Here is an 18,397-nt window from a genome sequence, read left to right as displayed (position 1 = left end):
AAGCCCCCTGATCAGTGCTCTTCGTATTGGCCAATTTCACTCCTTAACATTGATGCCAAGCTATTGGCCAAAGTATTGGCTGGACGTTTGAACACTGTAATCACAGCACTGGTCCATCCAGACCAGTCTGGATTTATGCCAGGAAGGGGGACTGATATTACACATCTTTCCAGGGCGAGCGGGGACGGTCCGGAGGTGGTAGCCTCTCTTGACGCTAGAAAAGCTTTTGATTTGGTCGAGTGGCGCTACCACTGGGCTGTCCTGTGCAAATTTGGATTCAGCCCTCGCTTCATTAGCTGGGTGCAGATGTTGTACCATAACCCCGTGGCTCGCATACGCACCAATAACTCACTGTCATTGCCCTTCCCTCTATCTAGGGGCACTAGAGAGGGCTGCCCGCTCTTTCCCAGGCTGTTTCCCCTGGCCATGAAACCCATGGCTGCCCATATCAGATCCACCCCTTCAGCACAAGGCATCCAAGTAGAGGTAATAATGGACAAAATATCCCTATATGCCGATGATACCCTTCTCTTCCTTAAAGACATTTCCTCCCTCCCACCAGTACTTCAAATAATAGACGAGTTTGGCACGTTCTCAGGAATCAAGGTAAACTGGGGGAAATCAATTCTTTTTTCACTTAACGCATGCAGTCAAAACATACCGACCGGAACCCCCCTAAACTGGACGACTGAATTCAAATATTTAAGAGTAAAGGTTGGAGCTTTGCTGTCTTCATATTTTGAGCTAAACCTTCAGCCACTACTCAGAAACCTCTCGCAGAAATGTGCAGCCTGGAAAACTCACCCCCTCTCCCCGGTGGGTAGGGTAAACTTAATTAAAATGATATACCTACCTACATTTTTGTACCTTTTTCGGAATTCACCGTTGATTCCCCCCGCCTCATTTTTTGCCAAACTGAAAAGTATAATATCCTCCTTTATCTGGAACAGCAGGTCCCCAAGACTGGCCATTACTACCCTCCAGCTGCCTATCACTCAGGGGAGTCTGTCTCTACCGGACTTCCAGGTCTACTTCTGGGCGGCTGTCCTGGTGACGGTTAGATGGTGGTTTTCCCAACCACACGATAACCCAGCGGTGACCTTGGAGGCTGCTATCATGGGCTCATACTCTTCTCTCAGCAACATGGTGTTCAGAGGGATGAAATCCCACCCTGGCATTACGGAGCTGATGAGAACTACAATCACAGTTTGGAACAGAGCTAGGACCCGCTTTAACACCCCAGGGACATTCTCCCCCCACATCCCCCTATGGGGCAACCCTAGACTACCGCACATGGAATCGGTTCCTGATCCCCAAGTTTGGGCAAGGAAAGGAATTGTTAAGTTAAAACATATCGTTGTAGGTGGCAAACTAAGAACCTTCCCTGACCTTAAGAATGCTTATTCACTACCGGGATGGATGCTAATTAGATACTACCAGCTCCGACATGCTTATAGGAAACAGTTTCCATCACTCTTTAAGTTAGAGTCAGACCCTGTGGAGGGACTACTTACCGCAAAGCTAATAGATAAACCGTTATCCTCTATATATTTCCATTTGTCCATGCCCCCTACAAAGAAACTTGAGAAAACTTTGGACAAGTGGAGAATAGACATCCCTGATTTGTCAGAGGATGAATGGGAAACATGTGTATCCTCCTTTGTTATCAATGCGATTTCAGTTAGAGATCGATTTATGCAGGTCAAGTTCCTCCACAGGGCCTATTACACCCCGAAACGACTGACAATTATGGCACCTAACACTCCAGTGGCCTGTTCCAGGTGTGGTCTAGAGTCCGCTTCCTTTCTACACATGGTGTGGTCCTGCCCCCGTCTCGGGGACTATTGGTTGGAAATAGTTAACACTCTCGGTTAGGTTACCTCATTGGATGTGGGGGCTCACCCCAAAGCGATGCTGTTAAATATTTTCAATCCCAATGTATGGGGCAAATATACCAAACTATTTCTGAGTTATGCTACATTTTATGCCCGGAAAGAGATATGCCTCCACTGGAAGGATGCCTCACCCCCTAAGGTATCTTCATGGTGCCTAGCAATGAACTCTGTACTCCCATTATACAAACTCACATATGTTAATCGTAACTGCCCTAAAAAATTCAACAAGCTATGGTCAGGATGGATAGATGCATGGGGTGCTGGGGCTGTGGATGATATTCATGGTAATGCTGATGTACCAGCTCCATGATTATATACCAAGGCTAAAGTCTCTTAAATAAGCACCTATTGTCTATGCTAAGTTAAACTAATAAGGTACTTGTGGTTCCTCCCTTGTCTCCCCCCCCCTCATCTTTCATCTACCCTTTATCCCCCCCTCCTTTCCCCCCCTCCCCGTGCTTCTCCCCACAAGACCTCCTTGGTTAATTTGCTTCAACCTGTGGCCTCTATGCACATGTTTTACTACAGTATCATGTAATGCTCTCAAACACCTTCCTACTGTCTATGTGAACAAACTAATTACCTTCCTTGTGACTACATATGTAATAATACTACTATATTTAACTGTGTCTATGCATTGCTTGTACTGTTAAATATCTTGAATAAACATTTTTTCTTGTGAAAAAAAAGTATAACATGTTTGTTATTTTTCTTTTTTCTTTAAATGAGCCTTTACAATCACTTTAAACCACCTTATTTTTTTTTTCTTCTCTATTGACCCCAGTGCAATATGTCTACCAACTCTGTGAAATTTCCAATTTAGTAAATTTGGACCCTTTATGATGTTTTTGGGGGGAAGTTCTGAGCGCCTCCAGCAGATACTCTAGATGCACACCTAACTATATTGTACACTTCTGCACTAATGGACCCTTGTAGAAATATATGATGAATGCATGCTGTAGTAAAGAACCAGTAAGTTAATTTTGATTTCTTTGAAAAGGAGAGCAATCACCCCACTGGCATCACGGACCACAATACAAAATCAGTAATGCATGCAGACCTGTCAAACTGCACCTAAAATGAAAGATGTTCAACTTTATTTATTGTAATTGTTCTTTTTTTTCCATTTAAAGTTTATTAATGATAAACAATAAACAAACAAGTATACATTGTGTATAAGGAATCAAGCATATACAGATGATGCAAATCTATGAAAGCGTATATTAGACGTCATTTCTATGGTGTTTTATTGTTGGATAGTTGGTCATGTGTACTTAATTTTCCATTGTAGTTAAACATTTTATTATGTAAAGAACAGAAAAAGTTAAGGTAGTAGAAAAGAATTTAGGATATAGGGAGAGGGGGGGAGGGGGTGCGATAGAGGGAAATGGGAGTGGTATAGGGTGGGAAAAAAAATAGATAGTGGTCATATTTAGATATATCCATTTGTTCTGTATCTCTGACAACATCGTATTTTGTTTCCAAGAATCATTCTAAATCTAATATTCTCAATAAGTTGAGGGAATCGAGAGAATATGTACCAGCTGTATCCACTGATCACAAAGTCGATAATAGGTATCTTTCAGTTTTCGGCTCTAAGTGCAGCTGCATTAACCCAATAGGGGGTATGGCATAGTAAGGTATTCACTCACAAGTGTTGGTGTGAAGATCAAGTGGACGTGGTTGCCCTCAAATCCTCATATCCTTGTGAATACCTGAAGGCAAACCATGGTGACCATGTTTTATGATATCTTTCAATTGAGTCATTGGACTGTTCTATTGTCTCCACAATGTCACAAATATCTTTAATTCTAAAAAGCCAATCTCTGATTAAAGGAGTTCTGGTAGATTTCCAAAACAGCGGCACAAGAGATTTGGCTGCATTTAGTAGGTGTTTAGATAGCGAATTCTTGTATCGCTGAAGTGGGAAAGTGATGACACGGAGTAAGCAACATGCCGCGTCCAACCGTAATGTGGTTTCTGTTATGTGTCGAATGGTTGCCTTCACTTCGGACCAATATTGGGATATCATGGGGTATTGCCCAGCCAACAAAGTTCAGAGGATTGAGGAAACCAATCGTGTAGCTTGGCAGGAGTGGCATACCACTGTGTGAGCAATTTGTAAGCTGTTTGCTGTGTTCTGGTGCTTAGTGAGCATTTATGTGCAAGTACACAAGTTTTTGCCATTGTCTATCCGTTAGTTCCACACCGAGTTCTTTCGACCACTGCTCTCTGTCTATCTATCTATCTATCTATCTATCTATCTATCTATCTATCTATCTATCTATCTATCTATCTATCTATCTATCTATCTCAATCTATCTGTAGGAAGTTCTTCTGAGTTTTGCAACCATGCGTATGATAGTGAGGTGGCTTTTTGTAAATGTTCTCCACCCAGGCACACTGATTCTATTTAGGTAAGCTGTCTAGTAAAGTGTCTTGTAATTGTTCTTTTTTAAGTTTCACTTCAATAATTCATGGTCATTGTATTTTAGGTTAATTTAGCCTTATCAGTGAGCAAAATTATACAATGTTCTTTCTTTATATTTACAGTACCTTTACATTCAGAAATGCAAACATCTCTAAGCTTAGTCTTATTAGGGTATAAAACAACAAAACCAACCCTTAAATATGTTTTCTGATACTAAATAACTGGAATGATACATATAGATGAAAATAGTTTCAATATTACTTTGCATTCTTTCACAAAGGGTAACTCTAATCATAACAAAAACCTTTGATCTTGTGAAATAAGCAAGCTTCCAGAATTAACACTCTAATTTTAATGCTTATTCGGGGTAATTTGTTTCTATACCTTAGAGATTTTTTTTTTTTTTGGTTTGGTTTTCAGTACAGAATCCAAAATTAATAGTAGACGTGGCCTTTGTAATGTTACCAATTTATGTTTAAGCAGTGGTGAGGTAAACCAATGCATTTTACAGGTATGTATTTCTGGTTTATGAATCTGCCAGTCAGTTTTGATTTCTTTGATAAAAACAATGGGAGAGGTTCAGCAAATTTTTACCCAGGCATTTTACCTGTGCTTTCTTAATGAGGATGAATTTACTAAAATAAAAAAAAAAATCTAAAAAATATATATATATATGTAAAGTGCTGCGTAAAGAGACGACGCTATAAAATAATATGAAATAATAAAAATAAAATAAAAATATTTTTGCTAGCACATAATCAGATGGCTGACATGATCACAGTTTTGCCATATTTACTAAACTTAGTAAACATTCACCTTGCTGTGTGGACAGTTGCTTTTCTCTTTTTGAAAAATAACCCTTTTGTTTATCTTGATATGATCAATCATTTGAAATAAGCATTGGGAAAGCTGGGCCAAACCTTTAAGGAAACATGCTCAAGTTAATCTGTTTTAATTTTTTTTTTGAAAAGGTGAAGTAATATGAAATTCCAACATTAAGCAGTACTAGACATAAGTCATTCCCAATAATATCTTTATTATTATATTTGATCATTTTAATTTATATTAGATTTCTCTGCATTGTATGTTCAACAGTTATGCTAAATGTTTATACTTGCAATAAAATATTTCATAATTGTATGTATAATACAGAATATACACTAGTGATACAGCTTTCATTTTTGGCAGCAAGTTTAATCTATAGGCATATGATTATACTGTACTCTTTTTTTTCTTTTTCTTTTTTTTTTTTTTTGTGAATAGATACGTGATGGGAGATGCCCTAACAGTGTAGAAGCTTTATGTAGAAAATGTATTTCTGCACATACTTTGGACTTCCATAAACTGCTATTAGAAATATGTAAGAAAAAAATGCTTTTATCCAGGTGATTTTCTATGTTTCCATTTTGGCAGTCGGTATATATGCAGCAAAAAGGTCTTTGCATAGAGAATTACAGCATTTAATGTCATCTGTCTTTCCCCCATTGTTCATCTGAAGGGAGAAGGATGCAGTGATACACAACCATAGCAAAATGTAATATCTCATGATGATATTTTTTGTAAACTGTATTAAACAATAGCTGTACTGTAAAATCCAGGCCAAATTAACATTTAAGGTTATTATTATTTTAAACATGAATCAAAGGAATGTAAAAAATGTAAATGCAAAAAAAATCATAATTGATTCATTTTAAATCACAATAACTTTCTATAAATACTGTATATGATTATAAATTGTATAATTTCCTTATCATTTTATGTCAATTTAAGTAATTCAGATATGAATTTACCACCACGTGGTATCTGGGTATATGGTATATTAAAGGCCATCTCTCGCTGATGCATATAAAAGCTCCTTTCAACCTCACAGTCCTGTCCCTTTCTGTCTGATAACATTTTGCAATAACAAGAACCTTTTTAATGAGAATTCTACTTTTGTTGGTGATAACTCCCCTTGTCTTTGTTTGACTGTATTGTTTTACTATAACCTGTAAAAACTTCAATACACATTTAATGAAACAGAAATATAAATGTAAATCTGTATATAAGCGAATCTAAGTGATAAAAATCTAAATATTTTTAAAGTCACATTTAGTACAGTTGAAACCAATACAATCTACATATCCAGTTACTAAAAAAGTGCAAAAAAAAAAATCTAAATATTAATTCTTTAGTTAAAATCAATTCCCTGAATTCCAATTACCCTTGTAATAATATGTGCATAAGACTTGTCATTGTTATGTATTGATCTATAACATAATATAATTCTTCAATGTTGCTGGATTTGGTTTAAACAATATTCACTTGCAAGCGCTTACATCTGTATACAGTATATATATTTATATATACATATACTAACACACACACAATAGTAATAAAATACATTCATTTTACCAATAATTAGCATTGCAATTATCATATTCCCATTTAAATACAATTTTAAGCTTCTTACCTGTCTATCTGAAGATCTGAATAACTATTTTGTAGTTGGTCCTTGCTATCATTGTACACAGCACTGGACCTGCCTGTATTTTAAATAGAGTCATGCCAGGCATTCAGCCACATGTGGGTTTCCTTAATAAGGAGTAAAACTTCAGTCCTGTCATCTCTATTTCCATGTTATGGAACCAGCTATTTTGCTATATGCCTATTCCATTGCTAATTATTTTATGCTTGGCTGCTTATTTTAATCCCTGCCTTTGTTGTACAAGATTTTATGTGTTAAACATTTCCCGTATTAAAACGCTTCACAAATATGGCTTCACGTTCAAGCTGTTTTCAGTGTGATAATGGTTTCTGTTCTGCGTAAATGCTAGAGATATGGAAACTGATTGATATGTCACAAATAATTGGTTGCATATGCAGGACGAGAAAATCTTAGAAAGCTTAACTATGAAAAGTTGTGTCACTTAACCGTTACTACCACAGGTAGTATTTGTCTTCTCTAATTTTATATCTAAATAGTACTTTTATACACATGTGTTCTGATAAAAAAAAGTCTTTGCTACTTATAAAATACTCCAATAAAAGTAAATAAATAATTAAAACATTTAAAAACAAAAAACAAAGTGAAGAAATAAATATTATATACATATATATATATATTTTATATATATTTTATTTATATATATATGTATTATATATATATATATATATATATTATATGTATTTTTTTTTAGAAACATGACAGCATTAAAAGACTACAGTCTGCCCCTGATTTCGTTATAGCTTTTTTTTTTTAAATACAAAGCAAAATTAGTTGTTTTAAAAATAAGTGATAATTACAATCAGCGCAATTATTTTGTGTAATAACATAAATCCACAATATGCCAAATGTTGCCTGTCCAAAAACTTTTTTAAAAATGTATTTGCCTGTATTAAATATTTATTCACAAAATTAAGTTTTCTATTTTATAATTTTCTATTCAATTAAAGGGAACAATGGGAAGATATTAGGGAATTTAAATTATATAACTTTATTAAGACAAGAAAAACAGTACTAGTATAATTATGACATGTACTTTTTTAATTGTGTATGTTTTAATCAGGTCAGATATATAACAAAAAATAAAAGAGTTGATTTATAATTAAATACATAGTTCTGATTAGTTATACCGTATAAACATGTTTTAATTAGATTTTTTAACTTATTTTCTTTCTTTCTTTCTTTCTTTACAGAACTTCAGTCACAGGCTGTATTGTCACAGTAGGGAAGGGTTCAAAAATAACTGATAAGTTAAAAAAGTTTTATACTTACTTAGGTCCTAGAGTATATGAGCCGTCTCCGCCTGGTAATAGTTCTTAATTCTGGTGTTAAAGCCATCCTGATTTTTGATAGAATATAAGTTACGCTGACACTTTTATTTCTCCCAGGAAGAATCCTCCTAGTCCACTTTCTTTGCTTTGCAGGCTTATACATGCCAGAGGCCGGAACTTGTAAGAGCTTTTCTTCTTCAGCAATAGAGATGGAAAAAGCCTGATTTGGAAGAGCTAAGAGGCATTCAGTGAAGTAAAACTAATTCTCAAATAGGGCTAAGTATGGTATGTCTATAGATGTGAGATGAAGTATCTGTCAATATGCATTGGGTCCTTGCCGCAAGGTATTGTTGGACCGTCTTTCAAAACAAAATAATTTTCCTATCATTGTAAAACATTTTCTTTTTTTTCTGACCACAGGATGGCCTGTGTCATTTGCATCACTTCTCACATCATCATCAATGCATACCCTGAGCTCACATCTGACTGGATGGACTGCAAAAACAAGGCAGATTAACAGAGAACAGATGCTAATCTCAACTACAAAGAAAGGAGAAAAGTGAAATAAACTGGGGACAAGGTGAAAATGATAAGAGGTAAAGTTAATTTAATTGTGTCACTGCTGCTTTCTGAAGTCAAGCTGTTGTGACAGGGCAGACAGAACCCAATGTACCCACAAATAAGGTGGTTATACACAGCTCATTGAAAGCTTTTGAAATGTATACGAGGATGGCTCATGAATGCTGGCCCATGCTTAAACTAAAGTTGAACCCTGGTCAAAATAACTTTTTACTTTTGGATAGAAGTAAGGTTTGAAATACCTCTCATGGTTTTATTGCTGGGTAAGAAGGTGCGTGATCTTATTTTTGTGGGTCCTGATGGGGTGTCTTGTCTGGTGGACATTTCCAGGGACATGTCTATGGCCATGTCTACCTAAAGGATCTTCCATAAGGTAACCAAACAGAGTTCTGATTTCAATTATGATTTAGATATTAAAGATAAGATTTCTTATACTACACCAATATCAATTAAGCTTCTCGTTTTATGGGCTTGATGGGAGTCCTCAGTGAGTGGGCTCCCGTGGCTTTCACCTCCCTCTGGTAGCTGAATTGTTCACGGTGGTGGCATCAGCAACTATCCCTGGTTTTATATGCAGCAGTTGATATCCTTTCATATCTCTCCATTGCTTTTCATTATCCATTTTAAATCCCCATCCGGGGCATTCTATTTTTGTAATATCACTATGTATATATGTTGATGATATACTTATATTTACATCTATATTGTAGGCAGTGTTTTCCTGCCTCTGAAGACGAGTCCTCGAAATGCGTCAGTTGTCTTCAGCTATGTCACTTTTTGACTGCTCCCCTATAATCGCTGTTCTTTTATTCAATTTCTGTATTATGTATATATATATATATATATATATATATATATATAAAATCAATCGCTGGGAACAATATGTATTCTAGGATGCTTTTTCACTTTTCGTACCAATAAATGACCAAAACCTTTTATTGGTAATTCTCTTCAGTCCACAAGGTTTAGGAGTGTGTCTATGGGGAATGTTTGACCATTCTTCCAGAAGCGCATTTGTTAGGTCACGCACTGATGTGGACGAGAAGGCCTGGCTCGCAGTCTCCGCTCTAAATCACGCCAAAGGTGTTCTATGGGGTTGAGGTCAGGACTCTGTGCAGGCCAGTCAAGTTCCTCCACCCCAAACTTGCTAATCCATGTCTTTATGAACCTTACTTAGACTAGAATAACATTAAAGTTAAAGGCAGGCGTCCCAATACTTTTGGTAATATAGTGTATGTAAACCATGTTTTCTTAATGCATTCAGTAAGACCATAGCATTTTAAAAAATGTTAAAAAATAATGCATGTCCTGTGTTTTTAGACCTAAGAAGCTGTTTTTTAACCATTTATTGCAGGGGTGTGAATAGATAGATGTTTCCCTGACTATTTACACTCTGTTGGACTTTGAAAAAAAAAAAAGCACAATTTTTCTTGCTGTGTGTTTACATTGGAGAGATTTTCACTTACTTACTATACTGATGACATGACACAATTTTCTAGCAAAAAACTGTCAGCTCCCACTACCCCCCTTCCTCCTATCATTTAACCACCGATAGCCTTCACTAGCGGCGGCCCATAATGCGGCCCGTAGTGGCCCTAATCCATACGTCTGGCCCCCTAATCTATATGCAGGGCACCAGACGCATGGATTAAAAAAAAAAAGGGTGAGCTCGGGGGCACAGGGCACTGCGCCCTGAGCCCACCCAGTTGTGTGACATCAATTAATATTCACTATTGTCTTCCTGATTCTCCTCCCGGGCCAATCAGGAAGTGGGTCCTGAGAACCGATTAGCCAGGGAGTCTCCAGACCACCTTCCTGTTTGGCCAGAAAAAAAATTCCCGGCTCCTACCTCGGCTGGAGCGAGGAGCAGAAGTTCTACTCCTCAACCTCCATGATCCCCGTCATCTCCTAAGGTAGGGCCGCCTTCCTGTCCGAATCCCGCGTGGGGGGGCAGCGGTAGCAGCAGTGTGAGTGAGGGAGGAAGGTTTGTTTTGCTGCCCCCCCCCCAAAAAAAATATTGAGCACCTGCCGCCACTGGCCTTCAGCCCATTAATCTCTAATGTAAACAGAGAGAAGGAGCTGTGGAAAGGAATGCTGAGCACCTAAGAAAAAACCTAAGTGCCTCCAGTGCTTCTTCTATAAACTTAGGGATGAATTGCTCCACAGTGCTCTCAGCTACAGAGATTAGCGACAGCTTGTTTTTCATTTACTGCTCAAGAAGAATATGAAAATAGTTGAATGTCCATAACCTGGCCACAGTTTTACGTCCAAAGCTAATTTTTCTGCAATCCAAATGTAAAACTGTACCTAATAAGGTGTAACAAGCAAGCCTGACCAATTTCAAAGGGGTTGTAAACCCACAGAGCAGCCCCAATCCTCTTTTCTGCGATGCCTCGCTGACGCTCCAGGCCCCTCCGCTTCATTGGGTGCACAATGTGTCAATGAACGAAGCAGCAGGACTCGGGAGCAAGCCTGCAAAGGTGCCCCCAGGGAAAGTGGTTTTCCCTGGGGGCACCTGTGTGAGCTTGTCCCCAAGTCCCGCAGCTTTGTCTATTGACACAAACAGCGGGACTTAGCCCCCCCCCCCTACCGTGTCACTGGATTTGATTGACAGCAGCGGGAGCCTATGGCTCCCGCTGCTGTCAATCTGTTCAATGAGGAGAGAGACAGCAGCTGGAGCCACTGTGCTCATGCACATCACTGGATCGATTCGAGCTCAAGTAGGAAAAACACAATAGCTCAGCAGGGGAGATCGTAGAAATAACCTTGCATAGTTAGTACAGCAGTTCCGACTGGAGCTGACAGGTTTTTTTTTGTTCAACCAACGGGGTTGAACGAAAAAAAACTAATGGTGTGTACCCGGCTTAAGTCAGTGTCGCTTTTGTCTCCCCCATTGTAGTTTTACACAATTTTAAGTTACAAACCATCTAAAGCTGGCCACATACATTACAATCTGAATGTGCAATCTCTATAATCACTGTTAGGTTTATGAAGTTCTACTTAGTGTGAAGGTATATCCAAAAAATCCATATAATTTATATCTAGTAAGTTAATCTGTTACGCAGTTGTTGGTAGAGCTGAAGAGCCAAAGAGTAGCGGGATGGGCTTGACATGCTCTACTGAAGTTTGGGTGCTGAATCCAACTGAAATCAACAGGAGCGAAGTCTTAGAAATCGGTATTAATGTCCATTATCTAGGACTAAATTCAATTGAGGTGAATTGGTGGAAAACGAGAGCTCCCAGCTGTTTTGGTCTAATTGTAACTAAATCAGCCAGGGTTTGCTTTCATCTATACCAGACCCTTATCCTAGACTTTAGACCGGACTTTACGGCATACTTTGCCCGGCGGACTTTTCGACGGACTTTAAGACGGACTTTCTGAATGAACGGACTTGCCTACACACGATCAACCAAAGTCCGACGGATTCGTACGTGATGATGTACGACTGGACTAAAACAAGGAAGTTCATAGCCAGTAGCCAATAGTTGCCCTAGCGTCGGTTTTTGTTCGTCGGACTAGCATACAGTCGAGTGGACTTTTTGACCGGACTTGAGTCCGTCGGATAGATTTGAAACATGTTTCAAATCTAAGTCCGTCAAACTTTTGAGAAAACAAAGTCCGCTGGAGCCCACACACGATCGAATTGTCAGACGAAATCCGGTACGCCGGACCAAGTATGCCGCAAAGTCCGATCGTGTGTACGCGGTATAAGATTTGTCTATTTGGCCCGAGAGTCATTACCCAAACAGGTAGCAGATTTTGTTATAGACATGTTTCTTGTTTTGTGCTATATGATCATGTGCAGGACTGTTAAATGGGCTTCTTTTGTGGTAAAAGGTTAACTGCCTAGTCAATGTTTTATGACCACACAAATGACATGGGGTTTCCACTAAAAATACATACCAGACCCTTATCCTTAATGAGAGTTTGGTATGGTTCCTGTTTTATGCTATGGAATAATATGCAAGATTTCTGAACGGGTTTCTTTTGTGGTAAAGGGTTTACTGCCTAGTTAGTGTTTTATGACTATTGCCAATAAAAACTGAAGTCAGTCTGATTTATGACAACAGTAGAAAAGGTATCCACAATGCACACAGCAGCTATAACGATATCTATCCCTGAAGCTTTATTAAGCCTGAAAGAACCATGTACTGTACATTGTCTATAGCATTTGTTTGTCTAAGACGGTTGTCACCACTTGTCCCATCCCCCTGTTTGAGTTCACCAGCATTATTCATTTCTACAGAATAGTAATAGACAACTTAACTTAATCATACATATTATATGAAGTAAAAAAACATGATTAAAAAAAAAAAAACAGAACTGAACTCTGAAAGCCGTGCCCACACTATAGGACAAAGGACAAGTCACCAGAATTGCCCACAGTCTCCCTGCAGCTGATTTTCCCTATTGCTAATTTATCATGTTTTGCTGTGTACTGTATCTCTGTGTGGAGGTGGCCATCTTGGCAGAGGCAGGACACACTCACGTATCAGGAAGTACACTGTTATTTTCAGGAATTCCAGACAAAAGATAATAATTGTAGGGTACTGCTGATTTACAATTAACATTTCAAGATGTTCTCTCTAGTGGTTCCCAACGTGGTTACGCATGTGTAGAATAAGTGCTTAAAGCGGAACTTTACCCATAACAACTTGTGGTTTCTTTAGCAAGGAACATACTGTATATTCCACATATTAATTCTGCAACCATAATTAGTGTGTGCTGTGAATTGCCTTAGGCAGTGTTACTGTTTCTTCTTGCTGGAGGCTGCTATTTTGCCCCATGACACAGTAGTGGTGACCCATTGGAATGCCAACTACTCCATTGTAAACCAGAGCCCACAATAGAGCACCTTTTCTACTTTCCGATCGCTTTTAACTTTCATCCCAGTCCATTTCAGACATGGAATGTCCTGTTGGTTTGTTATGCGCTTTAACAGCTTTGCTTTAAGATACTTGTTAGCAAACAATCTTTTTTTCACAAAGAGTTTTTTCCAAGCTGGTTGTATATAACGTGATTGTAAAGTCTTGTTTTTTTTTCTTTTAAAATACTAAACATGTTATATTTACCTGCTCTGTGTAGTTGGTTTTGCACACGGCAGCCCGGATCCTTCTCTTTTTAGGTCCCTGCATGGAGCTCCTGGCCCCTCCCTCCTGTTGAGTGCCACCACAGCAAGCAGCTGCAGCTCTGTGTATCCATTCAGATTGATTAACTGAGTTTGATTGACAGCAGCCGGAGCCACTGGCACAACTGCTGTGTCTCAGCCAATCAGCAGAGAAAGTCCCGAATGTCCGAGGCACTCGTGGACATCGCTGGATAGAGATGGGGCTCAGGCAAGTATTAGGGGGGCTGAGAGGGGCTGCTGCACACAGAAGGCTTTTTATCTTAAGGCATTAAGATAAAAAAACCTTCTGCCTTTACAACCACTTTAAGGCAAATTTCAATAGAATAATCATTTTTCAGAATTGCTAGAACTCAGGTGCTTACAAGGTCACAAATGCTTAGTTAGTCTCTTAACAAAGTGAAAATTCTGTCCTGTTCATCCTCGGAAAACTCTACCTAAGGGCAAAGTCCACACACACCATAAATAGTCATAGAGTTTGTAATTCTTCTGCTGTACTTTGTACCCCCCCAAGCGGAAACCCTCACACATACTCCTGAGCCTCACCTCATGGTTGCTGGCCTCAGTCTCTTCTCATAAAACAAAAACTCTCTCATTGTCAGGGATTAAGCCCATTCCCTAAAAGGGGCAGCTATGTGAAATTCTCACTGCTCATATATTAGTTCCCTTCTCCACTCCCCATGCAGGACTCCTTCCTATGATACAGTACATTGTATTTACATATCATGTCCATGCCAAAATCTCACAAAAGTTTGGGCTGTGTTAGTTGCAGGTATAAAATATGTTTTTTCCAACTCACATACAGGATTGGGCTGTACATTATCATCAGAAATCTTCTCTAGATCAGCATCCATGAAAATATATTTTCCCCCAACCATTGGCCTTGAATATTGATACATTTTTTAACTCAGTGACATTGCCCAAGATAAACACTGAAGCACTTACAGCACTTAACGCCCCGATCTTAGGTAAAGAAATAATGGATACTATTCGCACGTTACCAGCACACAAGTCACCTGGCACTGATGGATTTTCATCATAATAATACAAAGTATTCTCTCAAATCTTAGTTCCACATCTTAGAGCTCTGTTTAACAAAGTAGCCTCATCTACTTCTTTCCCTGAGGAAATGTTACAGGCCACCATTATAGCATTGCCGAAACCAGGGAAGAAGCCGGACAGCCCGCAAAACTTCAGGCCCATATCTCTTTTAAATACAGACTTAAAAATATATGCTAAGATACTCGCAAATAGACTGACCAAAATAACCCCTTCTTTAGTCAAAGCAGACCAAGTGGGATTCCTTAAAGGGAGACAGGCCTCGCCGATGGCACATGAAGACTGTTTAATCTCTTGAAAATTGTGGAAAATAGCAAAACGCCCACAGTGTTCCTGACACTAGATGCCGAAAAGGCCTTTCATAGGGTGCACTGGGGCTATCTCAGTGCAACTCTTCAAAAATTGGGCTTCAAGGATTTATACTCTCAGCGGTATCTGCATTGTATACAAAACCCTCGGCCACAGTAATTTACTTCCAGCACCATATCTGATAAGTTGTATATTACAAATGGAACCCGCCCGGGATGCCCCTCTCATATTTTCTCTAATGAAGGAACCCCTGGCGGAGGCCATTAGAAATGATAACACTATCATGGGAATAGATGTGGCAGGACACAATTACAAGATAGGGTTGTTTGCGGACGATGTAGTCCTCACGCTTACCATTCTGGCTTCTTCCTTGACCGGAGTGCATTCACTTCTACAAGAATATGGTTCAGTGTCAAACTACAAACTCAATGTCACCAAGTCATGTATATTACCTATAAATGTTCCAAAAAAAACAAATAGACAAACTTAAACGACTATTTCGTTTCCATTGGGTGACTAAAACTATCCCATATTTGGGAGTTAACCTATCGTTTCCCACATCGAATACCTATGAAGCTAATATTTCCAAACTACTAGACATTATAAAGAACAACTTAAAGCATATCTCTACCTATGAACTTTCTTGGATGGGAAGAGTGGCAGCTTTAAAGATGCTACTCCTACCCAAAATTATTTACTACTTCAGAACAATACCTATTTGCTTGCCGGAGTCTTTTTTCACTCTGACGAACAAATTGTTTAGACAGTTTATATGGAAAGGTGATATGACTAAAATATCCTACTCAATACTACAGAGACATAGACACAAAGGAGGCGTCAGCTTTCCAGTATTTAGAAACTATTACTATGCAGCCATCTTGGACCAAATGAAGGCGTGGTTCAAACCAAACACTGAGAAACTAGGGGTGCATATTGAAAAGGCTGTATTAAGCCACAGGGATTTACCCTCTCTACTGCTAGCTAAACTGACAAAATTGCAAATACATTGCCCAAATTTCCCTTCAATAGCAGCCACCCTATCTGCATGGGAGAAATTAAACGATCACATAGACCCTGAACTTAAGGTATATCAGGATAACTTACCTCTCCAAATTTATGAATACCTTATACCAAATTTAAAAACCTCCCCATGGTTACAGAACAATGTATTGACTTATAAGGAACTGTTGTCTAAACAGCCGGAACCTGTTTCTTATGCACGTATCCAGTTGCAGCATTTTCACACCACTCATTTGGAAATTCATTATGAACTCCATAAAAACTTATGGCACTATTTGGTGAACGCATTTGATAGCCCAAGGGGCTATCCTGGTTCTACTCTCTTATTCAGCATAATAGACCTTTCACCAAAAGAACTAATATGGGAGCTAGGCTTTACCTTCTCTTCTAAAGAATAGCAATCTGCTATCCAGTCAGGCTATCGTTATTCCCATTGCGCCAACCACTGGGAAATAATGTTAAAAATAATTCACAGAAGCTATCTAACCCCTATGAGGCTGTCCCAAATCTTCCCTCTAGAATCCAATACTTGTTTGAGACAATGGGGGTTATTTACGAAAGGCAACTCCACTTTGCACTGCAAGTGCACTTGGAAGTGCAGTCACTCTAAATCTGAGGAGTAGATCTGAAATGAGTGGAAGCTTTGCTGATTTTATCATCCAATCATGTGCAAGCTAAAATGCTGTTTTTTATTTTCCTCGCATGTCCCCCTCGGATCTACAGTGACTTACTTCCAAATGCGCTTGCAGTGCAAAGTGGATTTTCCTTTAGTAAATAACCCCCAATGTGTTACAAGAGGAAGTATAACACAAATTTATGGGACTGCAAGAGAGTGCACAGTTTCTGAAATGAGGTTTTTAAATTAACTTCCTCAGTAACTGGCTTTTTCATTAGACCCTACCTTCATCTTGCCCTACTCAACCTATCTATTAGTAATATACCAACCCAATTTAGAAGTATGATAATACATATTCTGATAGCAGCACATCTGACTATAACTACAAAATGGAAATCTACTATGACACCAAATATAAATGAAGTAGTACAAAAGGGTTAATGTCCAATACTCTTATGAAAAACACTTTGGTGTCTATTCTAATAATACTCTTTCTTATCACAGTGGACCTATGGACTTCACGTTATACAGATGATAACTAAATTTACTGGCAATCTTTACAAGCATGTATGTAACCAAGCAATCCTCATGTTGTGGTACAGTTTTTGTTTCTTTTGTTCTTACTTTATTACTTTTCTTCTCTTTTTTCTGTATTAGCTCAAGCATATGCATACATCATTATGGTAATATTCAATTATCAGTCTATTGCTTAGACCATACAGGTGTACGTAGCATCTATATAGTGAAGTAGGATGCGCTTGCTCTTTCAACTTGTGGGTCCCACAGAAGAACCATTTGCTAAAAAAAAATTGTAAGCTACTGTTTATTATTCAATGAATTGCTTCTGTTGTAAGCTTTTATTGTTTAAACTACAATAAAAAAAACATTTGAAAGAAAATACATTTTCAGGTTGCCTGAGGACAGTATACAGGCCCTAAATTTTAGGGGGCTATTATTACACTGGGGACAACTCTCTTACTGACATTAATGATTTGGGGTAGATGTGCACTACCGAAAAAATTTGTTTATTTTCGTTTCATTCATTTTTTTGCGTTTATGAGATCATTTGTTATGATAGGCGTTCGCTACTTTGGATTCTTCGTAATTTTCGGATGCATTAGTATTCGTTACATTCCATTTGTTTAGATGCGGCATTCGTTACTTTGGATAAATTGTAATTTCAGATGCATTCGTATTCGTTACGTTCATTGACAGTTACTTTAGCCAAATTTCAAAGGAAATTCCAATACCTATAATTATATATAGCAATAATAATATAATAATAATAGTTTATAATAATAAATAACAAAAAAATAATAATAATAATAATAATAAAAACTATAATAATAGGTCACAAACAATATTATAGGTAAAATATAATATAGGTATAAACATAAAAACGCGAATTTGCAGCTGCTGTACACAAAGTGCTAGTCACCCAAAGACAATGAGAAATAATTACAGTGCTTACAAATATAAACAAATTAGAAATTGATCCAAAATTGTATAATAATGCCAATGAAGTCCCAAATGATGTGCTCTTGTACTCCAATATTCATAAAAGTGCTGAAGTGCTCAAAAATTCACTCTGTGATGTGACACACGC

General features: G+C 38.2%; 1 protein-coding gene across 1 annotated transcript in view; it reads right to left on the bottom strand.

The window, feature by feature from the left end:
- The window catches only part of LOC141113309 (agouti-signaling protein-like), a 148,703-nt gene extending 140,158 nt beyond the window's left edge, over positions 1–8,545 (bottom strand). Inside the window, exon 1 of the mRNA XM_073606365.1 lies at positions 8,084–8,545. The gene's annotated coding sequence lies outside the window, so the exon portion shown is untranslated. The remainder of the gene's footprint in view (positions 1–8,083) is intronic.
- Between the last annotated feature and the right edge of the window lie 9,852 nt (positions 8,546–18,397).

This window comes from Aquarana catesbeiana, linkage group LG12 (assembly GCF_042186555.1).
Source record: "Aquarana catesbeiana isolate 2022-GZ linkage group LG12, ASM4218655v1, whole genome shotgun sequence".
Classification (NCBI taxonomy): Eukaryota; Metazoa; Chordata; class Amphibia; order Anura; family Ranidae; genus Aquarana; species Aquarana catesbeiana.
Note: the sequence above shows the minus strand (reverse complement) of the source record. Positions and strands in the feature narration are given on the sequence as shown.